Source organism: Neophocaena asiaeorientalis, unplaced genomic scaffold (assembly GCF_003031525.2).
Source record: "Neophocaena asiaeorientalis asiaeorientalis breed wild unplaced genomic scaffold, Neophocaena_asiaeorientalis_V1.1 scaffold90, whole genome shotgun sequence".
NCBI classification, from domain to species: Eukaryota; Metazoa; Chordata; class Mammalia; order Artiodactyla; family Phocoenidae; genus Neophocaena; species Neophocaena asiaeorientalis.
Genome location: NW_020172445.1, coordinates 2,478,359 through 2,500,860, shown reverse-complemented (window position 1 = coordinate 2,500,860; position 22,502 = coordinate 2,478,359). Strand labels below are relative to the sequence as shown.

The 22,502-nt window shown below is 43.2% G+C and overlaps 1 pseudogene; it reads left to right on the top strand.

Annotated features, from left to right (window-relative positions):
* The first annotated feature begins 20,786 nt into the window (after positions 1-20,786).
* On the top strand, positions 20,787-21,452 carry LOC112391482 (ferritin light chain pseudogene; annotated as a pseudogene).
* Positions 21,453-22,502: the final 1,050 nt, after the last annotated feature.

Below are 22,502 nucleotides of genomic sequence, written 5' to 3'. Positions count from 1 at the left end.
CCCCTACTCACTCTGCTCTACCCACACTACTACCTTCCAGCCCCTCGAGCCCACAAAGGTCATTTCTGCCCCAGGACCTTTGCACTTGCAGTTCCTTCTGCCAGAAGTGCTTTTTCCTTCTCTGCATAGCTTATCTTTCAACTCTCAGCTTAAGCCACACCTCTCCAAAGAGCTCTTTCCTGGTTATTCAATGTAAAGAACCCCCATGACCTTCGCTGACTCCTGTCTCTGCACATTTATCAACTGAGGCCATGAAAAGAGGGACTATGCGTTGTTTCTCCACTGTAACTCCTTTGCCCGGCACAGTGCCTGGAATATAACAGGCACTCGGTCAAGCATAATTTATCGATAATAAGTCTCCGATCTCCCAGCCCCAGGCTCCTTCAATTAATGGGAGAAGATTCTCAAGAAGAGGCCAGTGCCTGTGTTTAGAACACAACTCTGTCCTCTGTCTCTCTTTTTCTCTCTCCCTGATGCTGCCTTCTCCTCACCCCATTCCGGGGCCCTGCCTTCTTATAAACTGCCTTCACTCACTCCCCATCTGTTCCCACGTCCCCCGATCTCAGGCTCTCCCAGCAGTTCACAATACAACCCCTTCAAAGCAAGTCTTGAAATTTAATTGGAATCCGAAGATTCAAAATATCGGTAACTTTTCATGGTGGAAAGTGAGGCAGCCACGTGATGCGGGAGCTGCAGGGGGAAGCGGGGGATGGAGCACGGAGCCTGGAGTCTTTCCCCTGAGGTTCCAAGTCCCTGCTTTCTCCGTCCCTCAGAGAACTGAAGCTAATTAAATTGCCTTCTGATGGCCAATCCCTCACCTTGTCTTTAAGTGGCTTCTTCATTTCCCATGTATCTTTCTGGAAGTTGAATTATTTTTTATTTGTATTTTTGTGTGGAGTAAAATAAAACTGGCTTGAGATAAAATGTATGTGAATTGCAACGATTATACAGTCAATTTCCCTCTTTGCCAGGAAGTCCTGATGGAGGTAGATGAATATCTCAGCCCAAAAGCTTGTAAAGAAAATCAGAAATCTACAGCTCGAGCATTTATTCCCTTAGTCATTCCACAAACATTTTTTGAGAGCCTAATATGTCCCAGACGTTTTACTGGGGCTCCTGTGATGAACAAGACCCGCGTGACTCCCAGGAAGAAGGCAGGCAGTGGGCAAGTTATCACTCAAGCACTCACTCAGGGCTGACTGTGTCTGGCGAAGGTCACGTGACAATGTGAGACTGTATCACATGGAACCTGTTCTAAGCTGGCGAGTTGGAGGCACCTTCCCTGGGGAAGCAGCAGTTGAGATGAGGTCTGTGCCTGGGAGACAACAGAAGAAACTGTCACATGAGCACTGGCCACAGTCAGGAGGACCCAGCCTCCAAGCCCAGCTCTCCAGCACCATCCAGTTATGCGATCCTACGCACACCATCTTCCCTCTCTGTTGTACCCCCTTAAGCTTCCAAATCCTTCTGCCCACCCTTCCCCTCCCCCTACCACTTCCCCAGTTCAATTCCTTTGATCTTTGCCTTGCATTAATATTCTAACCACCCCTAACCCAGTGTCCCTGGCCCCAGATCTTCTATTCTCTATTTCTGGCCCTCTCCCTGAAGCACAGTCCCAGGCGCTTGGGGGCCAGGATGTCCTGGAGCTGGACAGCACCCAAAGGAACACATTCATTTAGGAAAGATCCTACAGAGAAGCTCAACCTGGTGCCATGACAACCAGGTGGAAAGGAAATGTGGAGCAGGAAAGGCTTGCAGGGGGTGGGAGGGATAGGGAGAGGGCAGGAGGAGGCCCAGTGGGGACGGGGTCCTGGCAGCAGAACACAGGTGAGCAGACACAACCACCAGGTTCCGCGCAGCATCAGGACCCCCTGAGCCCCTCTGTTCTCATAAGCAGGCACAACCTTCTTCCTCAAGGCCCATCGGGGCCCACAAGTGAGTTTAAATTCAAGGGAACAGAGAGAAACATATTCAAAAGAGTTCAAACATTCCCCTAGGAAGGATTCTGGCAAGAGACCTGTTCTGAATCCATGATATCCTGGGGGTAAAGGAGAGAGAGAAATAAGACAAGGGAAGTATCTCTGAAAGGAGCTCTGACCCCAGCCTCAGAAACAGAAACTGGCTTTAAGCCTTTGAATGCTCCAGTAAAAAGAATGTGTAAATAATTTAGCTCCCCAAATAGTAGATTCTAAACAGCCAACACAGCCTGCTGAGAGGAGGGCTGTGGAGGCTCCAAGGAAGAGAGGGCTCTGGACTGAGTCCCATGAGGGCTGGGAGCAGGGCTGCTGGCCGCCGCCAGACCTCCAGCACCTGCAAGGTCCCCGGACCACGGCAGGTACACAGGGGCTATCCAAGTGGATCAAGCCAAAGTGAACAAACAAAGGAGTACATGGCTTATCCTTGGGGAAAACGCACACACACACAACACATGACCATAAACATGGTCCAGTTTTGCCACCACTGCCGGCTCCCCTGCCTGTCACCCACAGGTAAAGGAAATCCCTTCCCAGATCCCGGGTTTCTGCAAACATATGCTAGGAAGCATCTTGTAGTAGTCACTTATAAATAACAGATAAAACTCAAAACAATAAGAAAAGTGGGGATAAGGGTGATTTTTAGTGTCTTTCCAGGCTATCTCACTCCTTAGCTTCCTTCTGCAGGTCAATTCCATCCTCTCTGGCGTCCCATGACTCCACCTGCCTGGAAGGGGGACTGGCTGCATCCAGGATCTTTATTTAACATCCCAGAGGCAGAAAAGAAAATCTCTTCCTTCTCCAGTATATATAAGACCTAGGGAAGAAACTTAATGGTTGGTTTGGGTCGTGTGCCCGGCCCTTGGACCAAGCCTTTGTGGCCAGGGGAAGAGTATTCTCATTGGCTAGGCGTGGATCAGCCACAGGCTCCTGTGGTCAGAGGAGCTGGTTCTGTAACTGACAACCCCACAAGAATTACACGGAATGGGCCAACGGGGTGTACCTCCCAAAGGAAGGAGTCTGCCATAACCATCATTAGCAGCAGGAGGAGGAGGAAGAAGGGGAAGGAAGGTGCGCTAGACAGATAAGACCAATAGATGCCCCCACCCACCATATCCTTCATACTCACAGAACCCTTCATTACTGCTGCAGGCACTCGGACGAAAGAACAGAAGGGACAATCACTCCGTAGCATCTTAGATAAAATATGCTTTCAACTGTTCTTCTCCTAGCAAGGAGGCCAAGTGCCACAGCACAGAAAATATAAGCTATGGAGTTGGACGGGTCCAAGTTCAAATCTCAGCCTCAAAACATGCTTGCTATGTAATCTTGGGCAAGTTGCTTAAATTCCATGAGCTCCATTTCTTCATCTGCAAAGCAAGCAGCAAGACCCAACACATAATATGTGCTGAGGAGTAAATGAGAAAAAATATATAAAAGACTTGGTGGGGCTTCCCTGGTGGCTCAGTGGTTAAGAATCCGCCTGCCCATGAGGGGGACACGGGTTCGATCCCTGGTCCGGGAAAATCCCACATGCAGTGGAGCGGCGAAGCCTGTGCACCACAACTACTGAGCCTGTGCTCTAGAGCCCACGAGCCACAACTACTGAGCCCACATGCCACAGCTACTGAAGCCCGTGCGCCTAGAGCCCATGCTCCACAACAAGAGAAGCCACCGCAATGAGAAGCCCGCGAACTGCAACGAAGAGTAACCCCTGCTCGCCGAAACTGGAGGAAGCCCGCACACAGCAACGGAGACCCAATGCAGCCAAAGATAAATAAATAAAAAAATTTTTTAAAGACTTGGCATACATTGTCTGACACGAAGATGTCAATAAACATTTGCTCAATGCGTGAATTAATTAATTTGAACTTCACAGGTCAGAGGGGACTTGGCTGGCCTGTCCTACTTCCATCACTCAGGAGCAGAATGAGTTTTTCTTTTCATAAAAACTGATGGAGGCATAAACTTCTAGGAGAGGAAAAACTCCAAGTGGCCATGTGTGGGTCTTAGATGCTATAACTGTCCCCATTTTATAGATGAAGAAACTAAAGCTCACAAGACAAGAAACGTAATCCTCTAAAAGGAAATCATAGTACTCTGACCAAAAGGAAGGGAGGTAATATTAGAATAAGGGCCTATTTTAAACCGTGGTTAAGCTGTCAGGAATTGGCTAGTTACTACTCTCCATACACCAGCAGGATGACAAAACCTCCTTCCATCTGTGTGGAAAGCACGCCTCCTCCAGACATCACTTGACCTGAGGCTCACCTTCGCACTCTGAGAAGAGAAGACAGGCACTGTTAGATCCTTTACAGATGGGGAAATAAGCTCAGAAAGTTTAAGTCATTCAATCATGGTCACATAACCATCGAATAGTCAAATCCACGGGTCAAAACTGGCTCCGTCTGTGAGAAGAAAGGTAGAACCGAAATAGCCATGGCACTTTCTGTTCATCATATATAGCAGCAAGCGACTGGTACTAACACAAGCATAAAGTCTGAGCACAGGAATGATCTTGAAGGCAGTGGACACACCCTCTTCCCAACTTGGGAAGGTTCCTTCAGCCTCCCGGAGATGTGAGGTAGAGGCACAACCAGAGTTACAGACACACCCTACAACCATCCCCAGCGCGGCAAAGAATGGCAAATAGACCACCAACTCGTCAGCAAACATATCAACCCAGGTGTGATTCTTTCTTTTTTTTTTTTTTTTTGGCTGCATTGGGTCTTCGTTGCTGTGCACATGCTTTCTCTGGTTGCGGCAAGCGGAGGGCTACTCTTCGTTGTGGTGCGCGGGCTTCTCATTCCAGCGGCTTCTCTTGCTGAGGAGCGCCGGCTCTAGGAGCGCAGGCTTCAGTAGTTGTGGCTTGCAGGCTCAGTAGTTGTGGCGCCACGGGCTTAGTTGCTCTACGGCATGTGGGATCTTCCCGGACCAGGGCTCAAACCCACGTCCCCTGCATTGGCAGGCAGATTATTAAACACTGTGCCACCAGGGAAGTCCCCAGGTGTGATTCTTAAAAATGAAAAATTTTTGGTCTACAACATGCCTCACACTGTAATAAGGAATTTAAGATTCTAGTATGCTAGAGCAAGACGTGTAAATTGTGATAAATGCATCTGTCAATGAGGAGATGTTTCACAGTTCAAGACCTTGAGGTCTAAGTCTTGGACCATTGCGTATGAAAAGGATCTGGCTACAACATCACCTCCTACACCTTCCCGGAGACTGGACCTTTCCCCACATATGTAAACAGAGGGACCATTTAATTTATTGTCCAGATCGAAACACTTTTAAGAGTCGAGGGGGATGTTACTAATCACGATGCCATGACCACAGATAAAAACCAGGACTGTCATGGGCAAACCAAGACAGTCACCCTAGTTAGAAGGAACAACTGAAAATCATTCAGTCACAGAGAGCTAATGTCGAATGTTGTATGCCTTGCTGAAAACATCTCCCCTCTTCACCAGTCTTTTCTGACCTCGATTTCTCATGTGATTCCTCAACAGAAATTGTTCAGATTAAGTGCAGATAAACATATATTCTGAGTAAAGGTTTTACATGATTGCTAATTTAGTTAAAATGGCTTTTGAACACTGTCTTTGGATAATCCAAGTTGGCTACAGAACAGCAGCACAGTGGGAGGCTAATGGAGATTTAGCCACCTGCGGCTAATTGTCGTTTCTTTGGGTTTCCTTTCTAAATCATTTTCTTTTCTGCCTTTGAATCCCTATTTCCATTTATGTCAGGTCTGGCCCAGTCACAGCTCCATCCCAGCCTCCTCTGAGGTCAGAAGGGCCCAGGTGGACAGCAGAGCAGTGGGATCTGGACAGAGCTGGGCCTACAAACCCTGTCACCCATCCAGATGGAAAAAGAGCCCCTTGACACAGAATCCTGCAGAAGCAGCTCTTCCGTGGCAAGGATGTAGGCTATTCACATCCAACGCTGGCAAGTCTGACTTTCTAACATTCCCCCCACTGAGGTCTCACAGGAAGCCTTTTCAACCTGCAAGTCATTCAATCCCCAAACTCCCTTCCACTCGACCGACAGAACTCTATTTTCTTGCCCCAAACATCCTTACTTTTTGATGACGGGGAAAAAAGTCAACAGAGGAGAGGAAATCTAAATAAAATGAGCTAAATAACACTGTGGCCACCTCTCAAAGGCGAATTCTGTGATTCAACAGTGCCAGGCATGTTCCAGAACTGGGGATGACGCTTCCTTCAAAGATGGCCCCGTGGGAACCACGCCAACTTTTGCTGGTCAGAATTTGTATCCTCCTAAGTTCTTAGGTGTAGGGAGGAAAGGTCCATTTAAACAAGGATATCTGAAAGCTGTGACCTGAGATTCTTCTAGAATTAGTGGCTCTTCCAAAAGTTTTCTATAAGAATTAGTTAGGTGAACCTTAGAAGTGGGTTTCTGGAGTTGGGCCATAAAGGATAAGTAAAGGAGTGCAGGAGTTAGGCATAAAAATTGGAAAGAGTAAAAAGCCAACCAGGAAAAGAGACGGTGAGTATATCAGAACAAATTTATAAGTCTCTGCCGATTTGAAGGAGCATAAACAATTTCTGAGATGTGTGGAACACTGGGTGATGGCAGAAGTTCAGACAGAAGCCGAAGAATCATAGTTTAGTGATCTTTAGTCTATGCTGCCTAGAGCCCCTGGGTTCCAGGAGACGCTCCTGGGCTCCCCTCAGGTGGGGATGTGACTGAGTGATGGGCCAAAGGGGTTCTGAACAGGGCTCTGATGCCCCCGCCCCACTTCATTCCATGTACATCCGAACTCCAGGTAAGATTTCATCTGAGTAAGAGTCAACTGCTGAAAGATTTGGTGATCAAAGATTCTAGTTTAATACCTGACAGAACTAAACCAGGGAGTGAATGGACTTGCCAAGGTCCAACACAAAAGTAATAACACGACCAAAATGCAATCAGATCCTCTGGCTCTGATCCAGTACTTTTTCTATTACACAATTTGATGTGAGGATCTTCCCAGAATCAAATGAAAAAGTGAAAGAGGCCAAAAAATAGGACCATAATTTTTCCCATCGTTGGCCAAGAGAACTCTGGTCCTAAACATCACACACACACACACACACACACACACACACACACACACACACACACACACACCCTTCACCTAGGAACCTGGGAAACCTGTCACACTAACTTCAGCGCTCAGTGGTACCAAATACATGTGTCTTATAGGCAGGGTGTGCAAAGAATCATTTTGACCTGTTTGACCTTATAGGCAAAGAATCATTTTGACCCGTTTAATCAACAGGAAATGGACAAAATATTAATGGTTATTTACAACACCCACCACCTTCCTGGTCCCCCAAAGACAGATACATTCATAACAGAATCTTCAATTTTGTCGAGTGTGGTGAAAGAAAGAAAGATCAACTGGTGAAGATAAAAAAAATTCCTAAATTGCTTGCAATCAGGAGTCCAAAATCACAGTCCGTGGACCAAACCTACCTCACTTCCTGTTTTGTTCTATTTTGTTTTGTTTTGTTTTTGCAGTACGTGGGCCTCTCACTGTTGTGGCCTCTCCCGTTGCAGAGCACAGGCTCTGGATGCGCAGGCTCAGAGGCCATGGCTCACGGGCCCAGCCGCTCCGCGGCATGTGGGATCTTCCTGGACCAGGACACGAACCCGTGTCCCCTGCATCGGCAGGCGGACTCCCAAGCACTGCGTCACCAGGGAAGCCCCACTTCCTATTCTTTTAAATAAAGTTTTATCCAAACACAACTATGCCATTCATTTCCTTACCTCTGGCTGCCTTCGAGTTATAAGGGCAGAGCTGAGCCACTGTGACAAAGAACCTATAGCCCAGAAAACCTAAAAATATTTGCTATCTGGCCCTTTACAGAAAAGCTTGATGATCCTTTCTCTAAATTAAAGGTCTACAGAAATCAGAAGAGCCCAGGAGAGCCCAGGAGAGAGGAGGAAGCTGGAGGAACACAGCCTGAAAGGGAAGAACAAAGCAAGATAGTTGAGAGAGAGAGAGGGAAATAGCGGTGGGGTGATCTGGCAGCTGCCGTGGAGAGAAACTGGAAAATGAGATGGTAAGATGGATTTTTAGAGTTTCACTGTGGAATGCACATAAATGTATTCCTTTGACCCCTGCTGAGAAGAGGGCTTCAGTTAAAACAACTCAGCATCATTTTTCAAAACTTCTGAGAATGTATTTGTGATTTTTACTGATGCCAAGTTCTGTGAGATTTGCCTACAGACAGAAGGTGCTGACTGAATGCAAGGACAACCTGAGGAGGGTTGGTTATGTTTGGGTAAAAAAAAAAAAAAAAAAGTTTCTAAAAAAAGGCCTACTAATAAACATACAGAAATTAATTGAGACTGTATCCCCCCGTCTCTTCCCAGGGCCACTCCACCCTGGCCGTGAGATGACTACAGATGAGACGAATCCATGGCGGGCTCAATGCAGTACTGACAATGACTAACAAAGGAGCACTGGATATGTTTTCAGATACTTCTGTTTATTGCCTCATTGAACCTGGAAGAGAACCCTAGCAGGACGCACTGTTATTACCCCCATTTTACAGATAGGAAACCGAGGCTCAGCGAAGGCAAGTGGCCACTGATAGAGCCAAAGTAGAGATATAAACCTGACTCCAAGCAGCCAGCACTCATGGTTGGCCTCCTTCCCCACTTTGAGAGGATTCTGGGCCACATGTTCAACCCAAAGATGCTAGCCAGATGCCTGCCCTGTTGTCAAAGTCCAACAGCCCTCACAGACCAGCTCATCCTGGAACGTCCTGAAGGCCTGGGAGGGGAGCCCAGCCCTGTTTTTCATCCTCTAAACCACACATTCCTCCTCCACTATTTTTCCCCTCCTTTTCCAGGGAACCCCTCTGTTTCCTGCACCACACCATGCTGTCCTGGCAATGTTTCTTTAATTCCTACTCCCTTTCCATGGCATTATTTTTATGCAGTCACTCCCCAGAACTGAAGACTATTTATGAAGACACATATAGCACAATCACAAAATATTAGGGGTCAATGAGAAATGTGTGCTTGCGAGGAACTACAGGACCGGCCCTGATAAAACAAAGCATTCCATAAAGTCTCGTACTGTTGCAAGAGATCAATCAGGCATACAGTTTGAGTTTCCTAGCAGCCAGCCCGAAGAGGAAATCTATGTCCACACAACTGAAGCAGCGTGATTTTTTTTTTTTTTTTTCCTGAGAGGCACAAGTATCCCCCCTTCCTAAAACAAGCAAGTTCCTTCTCCCACGAGTCCTCCTTAAGAGGACACCGTGGTATGGAATGAACATGATGGCCAGCAACATTTTCGAGTAAATCCTCTGAAAATTCTCACCAGGCCCTTCCTTCTTTACTCAACACGTTCAGCAAGATTTAGTCCACATTTAACAGTTATCTGTTGAGTGCCTACTCTGAGCCAGGCACTGCTCTAAGGATCAGGGGTTCACTGATGAACAAGAGAGGCAGTGGCGTTACCCCCATGAGGCGGAGGGTGGTATGGTAGCTGCCGTCTAACCAAAGATCCAGTAAAAGCATTCAAACCAGAGGGAGGGCACCGTGTAAACGTCACTGTTGCGTAGCGTTCAGAGATCTAATGACATTGGGTGTGAGATACTAGAGAGAGGTCACTGGGCTAGGCGTGGCTTGCAGCCTCAGATTTCTGAGTGCTAGTACATACAAATAGGTGTCTGTATACATACGTGATGATACAGACAGACAGACAACATGAAGCATTTTAGAAACCTGCCCCTCTCCCTACTGCCTTGCACAAGCCTGCCTGGAACACTTACCAGCCTGCTGGCCTCTGCAGGGTTCTAAGTGCTGACTTAGGAAAGGATGAAGGGACCATTATCCTTCAAGCAATTCCCCACCAGCATGTAGCAGATTCCTGAACGTTGATTGTGTTATAAAAAGAACCTTTTTTTAAAAAAGAGTAAAATTGTTCCTCAACCATCTGGAACAGATGCTAGGGGCCAGCAAAAATACCTAGAGGAGATTTTTCTCCCCCAGTTTGAGATTTCACAAGGAAAAAAAAATACATCTCAGAATCTTTAAGGTTAAAAAACAAAGTAGGGGACACCATCCTCAGTCATCTTGCTTTAGATCTAAGACTCTGGCTTTCTTCAATTCTCAGGGCGATCGAATGAAATTCATTCTGGCAGGCGAGACGCCAGGAATTCCACAAGTGTCCGCGTCGCCAAAGGATGGACATTTTATCAAATGAACAATACTCTGAAGACTTCAGGCGTCTCAGTTTGCAATCTGTCAATTCAGAACTTGGAAAAGGGTGGGCTGTGGGGGCCTGAAAGCTGAGACCCTATATCTGAGAAGAGATAAAACTTCAAAGCCATCCCGTGGGAAGAGACTTAATTTCATAGTCAGCCAGGGAATGTAAGAGAGAAGGAAAAGGGGGATAGAAAACCTCACGAAGAACACATACTCCTAACGCGCTTCCACAGGAGGTGATGCAGGATCGCATTCCCGTGGTGGAGCCGCGCTGTATTTGTTTTAAGGCCCAAGTACAGCTGGAGTGTTTGTAAAAGGAATGCTACAAACATGAGCCACGATTTCTGTCTGTAACTCCAGGTGTTTGCAGTGCATCAGGACTCTGTGCATTAGAACGCTTGGCTCTGGAAACAATTCCGATGTAAATTTCACCTCTCACCACACCCAAACGAAATATTTATCAAAAAAAGAAAACAAGGGAGAATAGGGAGAGCTTGCTTTGGGGAATTCTAATTAGGTCAGAGTCCAGTGTGAGCGCCATCCCTGCAGATGAGCAGAGTCAGGCCACCACGAAGGTCACCATTCCCCTGGGATACGAAAGGAAGAAAGCCAGGGAGAGAGAAAAGGATTATTAACAGAGCATGAGCTCTGTGCCAGACACTGTATTTGTTACCTATCGCTAATAACAAATCATCCTAAAATTTAGCAGCTTCATCACATTGATTTTTCACAGTTTCTGAAGGCCAGGCGTGGCTTTGCTGGGTGCCTCCGGCTCAGGGCCCACCACAGTCTGCAATCCAGGTATCAGCAGGGGCTGCCATCATTATAAGGTTCCACTGGGGAGAGAGCTGGTTCCAAGTTCACTACCATGGCTGTTGGCGGGCCTCTGGTGCTCACCGGCGGTCTGCTAGAGACATCAGTTTCTTGCCACATGGGCCTCTTCATAGGACAGCTCATAACACGGCAGGTGGCCTCCATCAGAGCCAGCGAGGGAGAGAGTATAATGGGGTGCCCAAGATGGAGGGCACAATTTTTTGTCACCTAACCTTGGGAATGACATCCCATCACCTTTGCCATATTCTTTTCATTAGAAGCAAATCACTAAGTCTGGCCCCTATTCAAGAAGAGGGGATCACAGAAGGGCACAAACAGAAGGTGGAGAAAACTGGGGGCCTCCTTAGAGCCTGCCAACCACGCAGGGCCAGGCTTTTCAGATCTGTTTATTGAAAACAAACACAACATTGAGGAACGTATCCTTTTCCTAACTGTGCAGACTGTGTAGCTGAGGCCACGGATGCTTGAATGAACTAAGGACAACCTTACAGCTCTGCGTGCAGCAGAGCCAGGATTCAAACTGAAGAACCCATACACTCCCTGTAACATCACACAAAGGGAAGCAGAAAGCTACAAAGGGGATTTTCTTTTACTCACTTCCTTAGCAGTTTCTTCCTCATCATAGAGGAAACCACTTTCTTTTAAGGGCAAATTAATACCCAGTGTGGCACAACAGTTTCCCACAGATGTGTTTGTTTGATTTGCCGCTGAAATTCTTTTAAGATATTTTGCATGGAGAGGTAAACTATTATATAAAGGATGGGTAAACAACAAGGTCCTACTAGATGGCACACGGAACTATATTCAATATCCCGTGATAAACCATAACAGAAAAGAATACCAAAAAAAAAAAGAATATACGTGTCTAACTGAGTCACTCTGCTACACAGCAGAGATTCGCACAACACGGTAAATCAGCTATATTTCAATTAAAAAATAGATTAAAAACATTTTTAAGATATTTTGCTGGAGACTCTATTAAACAGTTAAAAGTTTATCTGCTGTAGTGCAAACAGCAAGTGGGGAGGTGAAGTGGAGTGGGGATGGGATATGTCTCTATCCACTCAACCTCCCTCTAACTCTTAGAGCCCTGAGGATCTGAGAAGTCGGTTTGAAAACATCCCAGTACAGTAGAAACTACAGTAAAATCTACGAGTACAGAGCTTTAGAGTCAGAAAATCATCACGTACCAGCTGAGAGCTATTAGGCAAATCTCTCCAGTCTCAGCCTCCCTTCCCTCACCTGGAACAGCGGGATAATGGTAATGCCTACTCCACACTGTGGGATAAAAATCCCAGAGAGCCCTGGGTATGTGCTAGTTAATGCTACTTAACAAATGCTAGTTTATATGTTCAAACTAAAGCATTAGTAAGTACCGAGATACTATTAGACTTGTCGTCTAGAAAGGGAAAAAAGCAAGTGCCTCAGATGCCAGATAAGATTGATGCTGTGAAACACAAAAGTCATGGAAAGAATATTAAATCCTACACATAAAGAATGAGTGGGATATTTGCTTTCTAGCCATGAAGGGATAACTGATACCAGATTTTGCTTCTATTGTAAATAACTAGAAAACTGGATAGGACACATTAAATAACTGATTTCAGATGTAGGTAACAGGCAGTACATGACTGCTAGGCTTGAGGGAAGGGAAACAAGTGAGGAGAGGCCCATTGGTGGCCCCGACTGCCTTCTGCCTGGGTGATGCATTAGGACACAGGGTAGAGGCATGGGACCGGGAGAGGGAATCGAAGGAGAACGTGATACCTCACTGGGGTGAGACGACAAAGAGTTGAAGGTGACTGAGATCGCTGGAAGTTTTAGGTCAGGTACTGGACAGAATTTATCGAAGGAGAGAAACTCCAAAATCTTGCATAAGAGTCATCTTGAGTCTTTGGCCAAATACTAAGCTCTGAATGCACAGGGCAAGACCCCAGGAGGCCAAGTAAGAAACTACTAACGGGAGAAAAGAACTTCTGAAAAACTCTGAGCTGACCTCCCCGCCGCCAAAGTCACACAGGGCCAAGAGTTCCAACCAGTGAGGGTGGAGAGACTTTGTTCAACTCCATGGGCATTCAACAAACAGACTAAAAGGGCCACACTTTAGAAATATGGTTAATCTAGCCCTAGACCCACCCAAGGCTTTTTTTTTAAAGCCTTGAGTGAGTTAAGAGCTCTTCAAGTCAATTCACTTTCTGCTGGAAAAACACCACTGTGAAACAGACATCAAAATCTAGACATCCAAGAACTTAGCATCCATAAAGTAGAGCATACAATAAAAAAAAATCTAGACATGCAAAGAAGCAGAAAATGAGATGCACAGAAGAAAAATCAGTCAAGAGAAACAAAGTCAAAAAAGACAAAGAGGACAGAATTAGCAGGAAAAACTTTTTTAAGTAGCTCTTAAATTCAAGGACTTAAAGAAAACCAGAATATAAGAACAAATAGAAAATCTCAGTTGAGTAATGAAAGCTACTGAAAACAAACAGACAAAAAAACCACACTACACACCTATTAGGATGGCTAAAATCCAAAACACTGACAATAAGAAACGCTGATGAGGATGTGGAGCAGCAGGGACTCTCACTTGTTGCTGGTGGGAATGCAAAACAGTGCAGCCACTTTGGAAAACAGTTGGGTGGCTTTTTTACAAAGCTAAACATAGGCTTTCCATATGATCCAGCTATCATTTTCTTTGGTATTTACCCAAATGAGTTGAAAACTTATGTCTAAACCAAAACCTGTATATGATTGTTTATAGAAGCTTTATTCATAATTGCCAAAGCTTGGAAGCCACCAAGATGTCCTTCAATAGATGGACGAATAAACAAACAGCATACAATGGACTATCATTCAGCAGTAAGAATAAAATCAGCTATCGAGCCACAGAACGACGTGGAGAAATGTTAAAGGCACATTGCTAAGTGACAGAAACTAGTCTGAAAAGGCTACATATTATGATTCCAACTAAATTACATTCTGGAAGAGGTAAAACTATGGAGACAGTGGTTGCCAGGGGTTTGGAGGAAGATCTGAGGGAAGGGATAATAGGTGGGGCACGGGGGGATTTTAGGGTGGTGAAACTATTCTGTATGATACCATAACGGTAGATGCAGCCATTATGCATTCATCAAAACCTATAGGACCTGGCAACACAAAGAATGAACCCTAATGTAAACTGTGAACTTAGTTAATAATAATGTGTCAATACTGATTTATCAATTGTAATAACATGACACTAATGCAAAGTGTTGATAGAGGAAACTATGTACTTGGGGGTGGGGGGTAGTATATGAGAACTCTGTATTTTCTGCATACTTTTTCTATAAACCTAAAACTGCTCCAAAAAATAAAACATTATTTTTTTTTTAAAAATGCAAATTCTAAAACTGAAAAATACATTATCTGAAATTGTTTAAATCCACTGAATGAAGTAAGTAGCAGATCAGACCCCCCCTGCAGAAGCAGAGATCAGTAAACTTACACATGAAGCAATACAAAGTATCTGAAATGAAGTACAAAGAGATGAAAAGACGAAATAAAAGAACAGAGGCTCAACCATGAGACCATATAAAGTACTGTAATACACTTGAAGTTAGAGTCCCAAAGGAGAGGAGAGAGATTGGGGTAGAGAAAATATTTGAAGAACTAGCAGATGGAAATTTTCCAAATTTGATGACAAATATTAACTCATTGATTGAAGAAGGTCAATAACCCCCAAGAATTATAAGCAAAGAAAAAAACCACTAAGACTTACAACAATCAAACTGTAATAAACCAAAGATAAAAATCTTAAAAGCAGCCACAGAAGAGACACAAAACATACAGGAGAAAAAATAATAGTCTCCACTGACTTTTCACCAGAAATAATGCAACAGAGAAAATAGAACAATGTCTTTAAGGGGCTGAAATAAACACATCGTCAATGAAAATTCTATATCCAGGGCAAATACCCTTAAAAATTACGGTAAAACAAAAAATTATAAAATAGAAAAAACTGAAAAAATCCATAGCTAGAAAATCTATACTATGAGAAATACGGAAGGAAGTTATTCAGGAAGAAGGAAAATGATACCAGATGGAAATTTATATTTACACAAAGAAGTGAAGAGCACCACAAACAGAAAATATTAAATATTTTTCCTCTCATTTCTTGATTTTTAAAAAGATTATTTAAATCCAAATAGTAACAATGTATTTTGGGTTTATAAGGTGTAGAAGTAAAACGTGAGACTACAATAGCACAAAATAATGAGAAAAGAGCCTTATACTGCTGTATGGTTCTGACACTAAATGTGAGGTAGTAAAATATTAAAAGTGTAAGTTATAAGTTAAGGGTGTATACTGTAAAACCCAGAGTGACCATTAAAAACATAGGCCACAGAGTTACAGCTACTAAGCCAATCAGGAGATATAATTACTAGAATATGTTCAATTAACCCACAAGGAAGCAAGAAGATTAAAAATATGAGAAATATAAACCCAAACACATAATTTAATTAAATGTAAAAGAACTAAACACTCCCGCTAAAAGATAACACTCATTAGATTGGATTTTTTTTAAATATCAGGCACTAACTATATCATGTATAGAAGTGTTCAAACAGGTTAGAAGTCAAAAGATGAAGACACACTGATTAAAAGAAAGCTGGGGGCTTCCCTGGTGGCGCAGTGGTTGAGAGTCCGCCTGCCGATGCAGCGGACACGGGTTCGTGCCCCGGTCCGGGAAGATCCCACATGCCGCGGAGCAGCTGTGCCCGTGAGCCATGGCCGCTGAGCCTGCGCGTCCGGAGCCTGTGCTCCACAACGGGAGAGGCCACAACAGTGAGAGGCCCGCGTACCACAAAAAAAAAAAAAAAGAAAGAAAGCTGGAGTAACCATACTAATATTAGTTAATATAGATTTCAAGGTAAGTATTACCAGATATAAAGAGAAACATTTAATAAGGGCAAACATGTCAATTCATGAAGAAGACATAACAATCATAATTGTCTGTAACTGAAGCAAAAATTGACAGAATGGCAGAAATGATACATTTACAATTAGAGCTGCAAACTTCAATGCAGTTGACCCTTGAACAACATGGGGTTAATCCAAGGATTACTTATAGTTGGCCCTCCATTTCCCAGGTTCCTCTGCATCCGTGGATTCAGTCAACCATGTACCATGTAGTACTGTAGTATTTATTATTATACTATTGAAAAATGTCTGTGTACAAGTGGTAGTTCAAACCTGTCAACTGTACTTAGTTCTGGATAGACGAAGTACCTTAGCCCATTCGGGCTGCTAGAACAGAGTACCATAAACTGGGTGACTTACAAACAACAGAAATTTCTTACAGTTCTAGAGGCTGGCAAGTTCAAGATGAAGGCACCAACAGATGTGGTGTCTGGTGAGGACTCATTTCCTGGTTCATAGTCATCTGTCTTCTTGCCATGTCTTCACATGGTGGCAGGGGCAAGGGAGTCTCTGAGGTCTCTTTTATAAGGGCACTAAGCTCATTCATGAGGGCTCCATCCTCATGAGCTAATTACCTACCAAAGGCCCCACCTCCTAAGACCAGCGTACTGAGATAATTTCAACATATGAATTTGGGGGGACACAAACATTCAGTCTACAGCAAGAAGTAAACAAAAAATCAAGAATATATAAAATGTGAACACTACAATCAACTCAATCTAATTCATAGTCTATCCAAGCGCACATGGAATATTCACCGAAATATACCTTATTGTGGGCCATAAAACAAGTCTCAAACTTGAAACAATTCAAATCCTACAGAGTTTGTTTTCTGACAAAATGAAGTTGAGTTAGAAATTAATAACAAGATTCCAGGAAAATCCATAAATGTTGGAAATTAAGCATTACACTTCTAAATAACCCATAAACCAAAGGAGAAATTGTAAAGTGAATTAGACGATATTTTAAACTAGAAAAATAAAAAACACAATGTACCAAAATTTGTGGGATGCAGCTAACACAGGGTTTAGAAGTAAACTTACAGGTCTAAAGATTTATATTAGAAGAGAAAAATAAACATTACCTAAGCTTCAACCTAAAAAGATTTTTAAATGAGGAAATTAAACTCAAAGTATGCAGAAGAAAAAATAATAAAGAATGGAAAATGATATAAAAGGAAATAATCAAAACATCAGGAAAAATGGCAACAAAAGTGGGTTCTTTGAGAAATTTAATAAAATTGCTAAAACTCCAGCTAGACTGATGAAATAGAGTGAAACACAAATAATCACTATCAGGAATGAAAGAGGACATATCTCTACAGATTCCACATACATTAAAATGATAATGACAAAACATTATTAACTTCATTCTCATAATTTGAAAACTCAGGCTAACTGGATAAATTCCTTGGAACACACAAATTACCAATATTGACTCAAGAAGTAGAAAATCTAAATCACCATATATCTATTAAAGAAAGTGAATTTGTAATTAAGTATCTTCCCACAAAGAAAACTCCAGATCTAGATGGCTGTCCTGATGGTTTTATCAGATATTTAAGGAAGATATAATGCCAATCCTAAACAACCACTCTATAAACCTGGAGGAGGGGAACACAATTTCAGCCTCACTGTATGAGACCAGCATAAACCTAATGTCCCAACCAGATAAAAACATCCAAGAAAAGAAAACTGCAGGCTAATATGCCTCATGGACACTTTATGAAAAATCCTTAACACAATATTAGCAAATCAAACTGCACAAAATATTACAAAATACAACACAACATGACCAAGTGAGATTTATCACAGGAATGCAAAGTTGGTTAACATTCAAATACCAACTAATAAAATTTGTCACATTAATAGAATAAGGTGGGTGGGGGAGAGCTATAATAATCTCAACAGGCGCTGAAAAATCTTTTGACAATTTAGAGAAGAATAAAAGCTCTCACACTAGAAACAGAGGAAATCTACTTAAACCTAATATTATCTATGAGAAGCTTACAACTAACATTATATTAAACGCTTTCTCACTTAGATCAGGAAAAAGGCTGGCATGTCCACTCTCACCAATTCTAGTACAGTGTTGCATAGAGGTTCTAGGCAGGATAGTAAGAAAAAGAAATGAAAGGCATATAAAAGGAATTTAAAGTGAAGCTACTTTTATTTGCAGACTACACAGCAGTGTACATAGAAAATCCTAAGGAATCCAAAACAAAAACTTACAGAACTAAGTGAATTTATCAGTGTCACAGGATACACAGACCTAAACACAGACCTAAAAGCAAAAACTATAAGATGTCTAGGGGAAAAGGAGGAACATATTTTTGTGAACTTGGGCTAGATAAACTTTTGTAGATAGCATATAGAATTCAGTAACCATTAGAAAACTGAAAAGTTGAACTTTATCAACATGCTATCTTAAAAAAGATTTTTGCTTATCAAAAACACATTTTTAAATGATTAAGCAGGCTGTAAACTGAAAATATTCATAAAATCTGACAAAGTGTATATAGAGATATATGTTATCTATCTCTAGCTCTGTTATCTTCTACAATAAAACACAACCCACGCAATAAATAATGGCAGTTTCTTAAAGTATTAAATAAACATATATTTAGTCCACAGCCAGCAATTCCATTCTAAGGTATTTACCTAAGAAAAATGAAAACACCTATCCACAAAAAGTCTTTTACAAAACTTAATCATAGCAGCTTTATTCACAATAGCCAAAAACTGGTAGCCACCCAGGTGTTCATCAAGAGATGAAAGAATGAACAAATTGTGTTGTATTCATTCAGTGGAATAATACTTATCAATACAAATGAACAAACCACTGATAGACAAAGCGAAAGTATTATGCTGAGAGAGAAGCCTTCACACAAATGTACACATTGCTTGATTTCCTTTCCAAGAAGTTCTAGAAAAGGCAAAACATGATAGAAATCAGGACAGGAGTTATTTCTGAGAACTCAGAATGACAAGAAGGCCACAATGGAGCTTTCTGGGGTTATCGAAATGTCCTGATAAAAGTGTGGCTTACATGGGTATATATGTTTGTAAGACCTGTGCATTTCAATGTATTTAAACCTTAATTTTACAAAATCTTAACTCTTATTTTTAGAAATGGGTGATTTTAAAAACATCTTGAGAGCCTAGAAAAGCTAAACAATCTTGAAAAAGAGTAAGATAAGAACTTACACTCACAGATTTCAAGACTTATTATGAAGCCATGGTAATCAAGACACTGTGGTGTTAGTAATGAAAGACACATATATCAGTGGAACAGAGTCCAGAAAGATCCATACTTACATAACCAACTGATTTGGGGGTCAAGGAACCTAAGCAATTCAATGAGGGAAAACACAGGTGTTTTTCAATAAATAGTACTGGAACAAACAGCTTGGGGTAAATCTATAAGGGGTAAAAATTAACTGTAACTCTTGCCTTACACCATACACAAAAGTTAATTCAACGTGGATCATACATATCAGTATAAAAGCTTAGAACAATAAAACTGCCAAAAGAAACCAAATGAGAATATCTTTGCAACTCTGAAGTAGATATGGATTTCTCAGACAGGAATGAAAAAGCATTCATCATAAGAGGAAAATCCGATACACTAGATTTTCTCAAACTTTTAAAAATTTATGAAAAGACATTATTACGCTAGGCACAGATCAAGTGAAAATTCACAAATATATTCACAAAACATATATCTGACAAGCCTCTGGATCTAAAATATACAAAGAACTTCTCAAACCTCAATCATAAAAAGACAACCCAATTTCTGAAATGAGTAAAAAGTCTAGAACAGGCAGTTCACCAAAGAATACACATGAGGGACTTCCCTGGTGGTCTAGTAGTTAAGACACTGTGCTCCCAATGCAGGGGGCACGGGTTTGATCCCACACACCACGTGGCCAAAAAAAAAAAAAAATCTATGTTATAAAAATACACATGAGGGCTTCCCTGGTGGCGCAGTGGTTGGGGGTCCGCCTGCCGATGCAGGGAACACGGGTTCGTGTCCCGGTCCGGGAAGATCCCACATGCCGCGGAGCGGCTGGGCCCGTGAGCCATGGCCGCTGAGCCTGCGCGTCCGGAGCCTGTGCTCCGCAACGGGAGAGGCCACAGCAGTGAGAGGCCCGCGTACGGCAAACAAACAAACAAATAAATAAATAAAAATACACATGAGTGTACGATAAGCACATGGAGAGAAGGCTCATCAGCATTCGTCATCAAGGAAATGCAAATTAAAACAAAGATGATATACAATCATGCACACACCATAATGGCTGACATTTCAAAACTGGCAACATCAAATTCCGAGAAGGATGTGGAGCTACAGGACTCTGGTACAGTAACATCAGGAAGGCAAAATGGCCACTTCGGAAATCCGTCTAGCAGTTCCCCATAACGTTAAGCATTCACCTGCCCTAGGACCCAGAAATTCCACTTCTACCCACAGGCGTACCTCAGAGATATTGCAGGGCGAGTTCCAGACCACCACAATAAAGCCCGTATCTCAGTAAAGCGAGTCATACAAATTTTTGGTTTCCCGGCGCAGGTAAGGCAGTGCACTCAGTGGTCCACGGATCCGTCTCTTGCTTCAGCATGTTTGGACAGAAGAGGCCCAGGGACACCCCCCTCCTCCAACTTCCGACCACCCTCCAACCTTTCTTCCAGTAGTCACCTTCAGAACCAACCTCTACAGCTATCCTCAGCCTCCGGGACCAGCCAACACCATTTTTTGAGCTTAGCTCCTAATTGCCCGTCAACCATGAGCTCCCAGATTCATCAGAATTATTTCACCCAGGTGGAGGCTGCCATCCACTACCTGGTCTATGTGCGTCTGCGGGCCTCCTGCACCTACCTCTCTCTGGGCTTCTATTTCGAACGCGACAATGTGGCTCTGGAGGCGTGGGCCACTTTCGTCCGCGAACAGGCCGAGGAGAAGCTGGAGTGCTCTGAGCGTCTCTTGAAGATCAAACCCAGCGCAGCAGTCGTGCCCTCTTCCAGGGCTGCAAAAGCCGTCCCAAGATGAGTGGGGCAAAACCCAGTATGCTATGGAAGCTGCCGTGGTCCTGGAGAACCTGAACCAGGCCCTTTTGGATCTGCGTGCCCTGGGTTCTGCCCGGGCAGATCCCCAGCTCCGTGACTTCCGGGAGAGCCGCTTCCTGGATGAGCAGGTGAAACTCATCAAGAAGATGGGCGACCACATGACCGACCTCCGCAGGCTGCCTGGTCCCTAGGCTGGGCTGCGCCAGTATCTCTTCCCAAAGGCTCACCCTCAAGCACCAGCAGGAGCCTCCAGAGCCCAGCAGCCTTTGAGGGGCCCCTCTGGCGTCCCCCTGGTGAAGGCTTCTGCCTGAAGTCTTTCTCCGCAGCCACTGGGCAGCTTTTCGACCACCCTGGAGCCCTCTCCCAAGCGGTAGACCAAACGTAAACAATGAAGTTTTTTGCAGTAGCCAAAAAAAAGTTACGTTTATACTATACTGTAGTCTATTAAGCATGCAATACCACTATGTCTAAAAATACAATGTACATACCTTAGTTTTAAAATACTTTATTGCTAAAAAATGCTAATCATCTTCTGAGCCTTCAGTGAGTCATAATCTTTTTGCAACAGTAACATCAGAGATCACTGATCACAGAGCGCAACAGCAAGTATAATAATGAAAAGGCTTAAAATGTTTCAATAATTTTGAAAATGTGACACAGAGACATGAAGAGAGGAGATGCTGTTGGGAAAATGGCGCCAGTAGACTTGCTTGCTGCAGGGCCGCCACAGACCTACTATTTGTAGAAAACCCAGTGCCTGCGAAGCACAATAGAGCTGAGTGCAACAAGATGAAGTCTGCCTGTATTTACTCAAGAGAAATGAAAATGTGCACAATAAGAGCTGAATGAGAATATCCATATCAGCTTTGTTCGTAATAGCCCAAAACTAGAAATGACCCAAACGTCCTTCGACAAGTGAGGGGATAAAAAATGGAGTTATAATCATACAACAGAAGTTACCCAGCAATAAAGAGGAAGGAATTACTGATACATGCAACGACACAAATGAGCCTCAAAGACACGATGCTGAAAAAAGCCAGCTACAAAAGAATACATCCTGCACAATTTGATTTATATGGAGTTCTAGAACAGGCAAAATTAATCTCTGTTGAAAGAAATCAGAGCAATGTTTTCCTGAGAGCCAGGAGGAAGTGGGTGGGGGAAGGATGGACCGGGAGCAGGTAGAATGTTTTGGGGGTGATGGAAATGTTCTGTGTCTTGACAGAGATGTGGGTTACGTGGCAACACTCATTTGCAAAAACTCATTAAACTGTAATCTTAAGATCTGTGCATTTCACTGCCTATTAATTACATGTCAATTAAACAAATAAGGGACTGACATTTTTTAAAGAAGAAGATATGGGGGGAAAAAGCACATACAAGAGCCTGAGAAAATATCAGGGTGCAGGTAAGCAGTGATTAATAATGGGTGGGC